A 6,000-nucleotide genomic window follows, 5' to 3' on the forward strand; every position below is an offset into this window, starting at 1 on the left:
TTTTTATGATTTTTTTATTTACATTGGATTTTTGTGATTTGAATTGATTTTTTATTTTTAAAAAGCGCGCTTAATTTTCCTTGTATGTTTTTTGGCACGGTACGTATGGATATATATTTATCATAGAAATGTTTTTTATCTGGTAAACGGCCCTATAAAATATTCGACCAGTTTGATTAAAGCAAATAAAAAAAATCTGTTTCTGATACTGTATATGTGAACATAGTACGGAAATGTTCGTTGAGTGTGTTAATGTAAAACACATTCATTTGCGCAAGAACAAAATTGAAATATTTAAAATTTGAAAATTCGTCTGTCATTTTTGTAGTTATTTTTATAGGTTTACATTTAAATATTTCATGGATCGAGGGGGGGGCATGGGCCCAATTGCCCTCCCCTGGGTGCGGGGCTGATATCAGGTGATAAATTTGGTTTATTTTACTTCGCTTTTCTGCCGCTATTGGCTAATCGCGAAGATGAGAATGAGTGATGACATGATGAAATTGATGCAAGGACTCTCACAAGGAGCACCCATGCCGAGATTCAAACTCTGGACCCCGGGCGTGATGTGCTAACCACTCTACCACGGAGATCGGCTGTTGTAACCTTGGCAACGTTGATCCTGATTGTGCATCAAGCTTCGTTAATACGCATACATTAGAAACAGACTGATTCTGTGCAGGAAGTATTAAACTAAACCCGATGCAACAATGCACATCTCCAACTTGATCCAATTATTTACAATATCTTGAACCATCCCATCATTATAAAGAAAGGAACAATGTGATATTTTATATCCAAATCTTGTTAATATTATGCAATAGTTGACGAAACACAACAGCAAAATTAATCCGCGGAATAACGTTTAGTCATTCTTGCGTAAGCACTGTTCACCATTGTCCCCGTCCAACAATGAAAGATGCCTTAAGACGCACAAAACCTGTTTCAACAGAATTTGCTGACGTCACGGTAGATGCAGGAAAAAAATATGTCGTGCAGAGAAGGCAAGTACGATGATTGGAGAATTTAGCTCCAAGATACAGGGACACAACAGGGATGGTCATATATTAGCTTGCGAGTTGGTACGTCATTGATCACAAAAGAAACTAAAAACTGAAATGGTTCAATATTATCCGTTCATATTACTAACTCTGAGTTTATTTTGTAATAAATTGGTAACTTATATAATTCGAACCTTCAAAATCACATCACAATACTTTTATTCTTCTTCTTCTTTTAAAATTATTTATTATGCTTTCTTGTTTTTAACGCTAGATCAATCTTGGCAACTATTATAGAAAAATAGTATTTCTAAATGTTAATATAAAGAGGCAGCTGGAAAGTTCTCGACTCCACTAAGAAAGAGTTCAAGGACCACGAAACATTAATATTATTCCACATATTCACCTTGAAGTTCAATACACTTGACACATCTCGAATTACTAATCTCTATTACTTGCTAGACCTTTACTAATTCATGGTGATGAAGAACTTTTCACAGATACAAATTAACAACAAATAGAGGCTTTGAAACATCCTACCACTCCCAATTAATTAGTAACTTTGTCAACTTTAAATCCCTAATCTATTAACAGTTGGGCTGAAAAGTTCGTAGGCTGACTCATAGATGGCGTTACTAGAATTAAATCCATGTGATTTTTACTTAGTACTAACCTTCAAAAGATACGTGTATAAATTTCACAGCTGCCGGATAATTAGTTCGTGAGATATAGCATTGTGAGTGAAGCAGCTTTTGTTATTGTGAAAAAATGGATAAAAAAGAATTTCGTGTGTTAATAAAGCATTGCTTTTTGGCGAAAAAAATACTGTTGAAGCCAAGGCTTGGCTTGATAAACATTATTCGGACTCTGCACCATGAAAATCAACCGTTGAGAAGTGGTTTGCTAAATTTAAACGAGGCGAAATGAGCATCGAAGAGGATGCACGCAGTGGACGCCCCAAAGAGGCTGTTACCGACGAAAACATAAAAAAAGTCCACAAAATAATTTTAAATGATCGTAAAGTGAAGTTGATCGAGATAGCTGAGATTATTACATAGCGTTGTTGGAGCGTTTAAAGGATGAAATCACGAAAAAAACGGCCCCGTTTGAAGAAGAAAAAAGTGCTGTTTCATCAAGACAATGCACCGTGTCACAAATCAATGAAAACGATGGTAAATTATATGAATTAGACTACAAATTGCTTCCCCATCCACCATATTCTCCAGATCTGGCCCCCAGTGACTTTTTCCTGTTTGCAGGCCTTAAAAGAATGCTCGCTGGAAAGAAATTTAGCACTGATGAAGAGGTAATCGCCGAAACTGAGGCCTATTTTGAGGCTAAAGAGAAATCGTACTATAAAAATGGCATCGAAAAATTGTATGACCGCTATAATCGTTGTATCGCCCTCAAAGGCAACTATATTGAATAATAAAATCGAATTTTGTCAAAAAAATATTTTTTACTATGTTAGCCTACGAACTTTTCAGCCCAACTGTTAACTCTTTTATCCCATTTCATACACTTTACACTAGTATTACCAACCTGTTCTTTAACTTTAAGATCTTAAAATCAATAATTGTAGATCTAACACAATAACATTTTAACCCTACGAACACTATTATATGTAAACCAATGATTATTCTGGTTTCCGAATAATCATTGGTCCTTTTTCTTGGTATGATATTAAATCATACCATCATGTAAAGAAAATGGAAAATACAAATAAAGAATAGAGACGAAGGATAAACGAGGGAATCAGGTAAATACGAGTTCGCGTAACTGACATTCCGATAAAAGTTAAGGCACTGGAACAATAGTGCATACCTCCGAATGTATCCGGGTGTAGGAGGGCATTTTACGCGGGTTCCCCCTTTTTTAAAAAAACTTGACACATCGATGTCTCAAGTTTCTTTAGCCTTTTTAAAAATAACTAATTTCTATGGTCTGCAAAAAACTGTTCTGTTGCTGCTATCACTTCTGAAACCTTGCAAAAAGTATGTCCTATCAATGCATTTTAAGGTTAGGTAATGTTCAGACGGAGCATGATCCGAGGAGTAGGGTGGATGGTCTATGCACCGAAACCACTAATATTCTTCAAGAGTCTGTGTCTTCCCAACCTTGCGTGGGGTATTGTCCTGTGAAAACAAACTACATTTCCACATTTTTCTCCACCATGTTTCGTTCAATGATTTAAATGAAGAAAAAATAATGTTATGGCACACTACGCTATGAAATAATAAACTATGCAGAAGCAATTGCAACATTTTCGGCCCTGAATTCAGAACGGAATTAAGACCCGATCAAGACTGGATTAAAGCCTATGTGACACAGCATTCTGATCTGAACTCTCCAACAATGGAACGACGCTCTGACTTCAGTTGGTTCCAGTAATTAATAATTGAATTGAGGCTCTTGCGAGACAGCATCCTGAACAGAGGATGGAAGAAATCTCATAAATATTTTTGTCTAACATTCAATCTTGAATTTAGGATTGAATTTAGGCTTAGGCCTGGGTTAAGGCTCTTGCGATACATCCTGAAGTGAGGATGGACGAAATCTAATGGAAATTCCTGACTAAACGCACTGCCATAAAATTAGGCGGGTGGCAGAAGTTCGCGCTGTTGCCACGTCAGAGCATAACCCCGTGTGTTCGGATGTTTAAGAGAATGAAAGATCTCGTTGTAGAGTTGGTCTTTGTAATCCATGTGATACAAACTGACAGTATTCGCTTGAAAGGCCAGGGAAGACACAAAACGTCGTTCTGCCGCTCGAACTAGGCAACGCAGCCCGGTTTACGTTGCCACACAGTGCGCGACAACAAGCGACTTCTGTCCCCTCTCGCTTTGCTTTTCCCATGCATGGCATCAGCGCAGCCGCCTATTTTCATGGATGTGCGTTTAGCATTCGATCCTGGATTTAGGTCTCAAATAAGTTTCGTATGTGAGAGCATCCTAAACTAAGGCCGGTTTTAGACGAAAGCATTTCCTTTAACATTTTTGCTAGTATAAATGATTCCAGAAATCTCATAGCAGATAATACAGAGCATTCCCTGACATTCGCTACGAGACTCGGCGGCAAACGGCCCGGCATCAGAGATTGCCTTTCCCGGTGAACGGATCCGCGACAGTCGCACGCTACAGTTTTTTTTTTTCGCTCTCTTTCCCTTTCTGTTGACGTTGCAGACTGACGGCAGTATAATCCTCCCTCGGAACTTGTGTTGTGTCGTGTCCGTGTATTGAAGATTGTGGCTTAATATGGCACCACAAAAGTTTGCATTACAACAAAGGATTTATCTTGTCGAATGTTACTTCGGAAAGAGGAATTGTGGAGAAGTGCGACGACGTTTTGCAACGAAATTTCCTGTGGAAAGAAAAATGGGGAAATCTAAAATAATGAAGTATAAAAAGACAATCCGCACACCACCCGTGAGTTAAAAGAGAGTATTGTACGAGAAATCGGGAGAATGGCAGTAGACGAACTTGCACGTGTAAATGCCAATTTCCTTCGGAGATTCCAGGAATGTGTTGCAGCAGAGGGATATCATTTTCAACACCTTCTGTAGTCAAGGTTAGTACACAATATGAAAACTGTAATTTAAATAGCCGACTCTAGCGACTGTCACGGACCCGTTCACCGGGAAAGACAAGCGCTGATGCCGGGCCCCTTGCCGCTGAGTCTCGTAGCGAATGTCAGGGAATGCACTGTACTTTACACGGAAGAATTTCATGTAACTTTTCCGTTAGCTCTTGCGGTTACAATGTGTAACATATACATCATGAAAGGTACGTTGAGTTACACCACCTATGCTGAGTGCACGGTGTTTACAATTAAAACTAAAATATTCTTCCATACATGTACAATAAACGTTGTAAAGTATGTTTAAGCAGCGCCATTGATTTGTACCTAATAACGTTTTACACGAAACGTTATTCTTCTCGGTTCAATAGTTATCGGCTTTTAAAAATGTGAAGTGATACATTGCTTACATCTCACGCGGCCGCCATTAAAACTGCACTCGTGACTTAGGCCGTGTCCGGATTGGCAAGCGCTCCGTCCCGTTCTCTCCCGTTGTTCTCGCGTGCCGTCGAAATCACGTCCAAGTCGTCCGAATCTACATGTCCCCTTGTAGTGCGGTTGTCACTTTTCCCGCCAGGTGTCAGCCCGAACTTCACCCACCGCGCCCTGGGACGCAGGCGCGTCGCTCGGAAGCAGAAGGCAGACGCCAAACAAAAATGACAATGATTTCCACCTATTTACTACTCATATTAAAAATGCAACACGCTATTTCATCATTTACAATTTTTCTACATTAAGTATTATCGATAAAATGTTAAAGTATCACTGAGTTTTCCATCGTCTATTCAGTAAATGTTGTCTGTACAAAGTGAAAGTTAGAATATGGCTGCCAAGCGCATGGTCACAGCGAGTTCAAGCGTGCATCTGTCGCTCCTCTCTACTCTCACCTCCGACTCCACGTCTGCCGCGAATTCGGACAACGGAGGTTGGCTGAGTCACCGGATGGAACGGTGCTCTAGGTGACATCTCCTGCCGATTCGGACGCGGCTCTAGAGGTCGCTTCTGATTGGTTACGCTACGAAAAATGGTACGGACCGAGCCTATCCTTGAGAAATATCTAGAAATATGCCATGGCATCTGAAATGCTATAAGATTTCTCACTTTACACGGTAGGATTTTGGTCAAGGCATAAATGTTAAATTAAATGCTATGGAAAATGCTTTCGTCTAAAGCTGGCGTTAGGATGGAAGGATTCACATGGAAGTTTCCGGCCAGCGTTCTACCCTGAAACTGGTTTATAGCAGGCGTTGGAAACGGCCTTGGAAATCTGGAAGTTCTTACGTCCTGTCTCCCAAGCAACGTCTTGCGTAACTGAAGACGATACTTCTTGTAGGAGTGGAGGGAAACAAATGGAGGATTGCCTGCTGTTCTTTTCTCACTTCGTTTTCTCGTGGAAGAAGCCGCTGAATATTAATGATCGCGA

The sequence above is a fragment of the Lepisma saccharinum genome, chromosome 10 (genome assembly GCF_977018435.1).
Source record: "Lepisma saccharinum chromosome 10, izLepSacc3.1, whole genome shotgun sequence".
NCBI lineage: Eukaryota > Metazoa > Arthropoda > Insecta > Zygentoma > Lepismatidae > Lepisma > Lepisma saccharinum.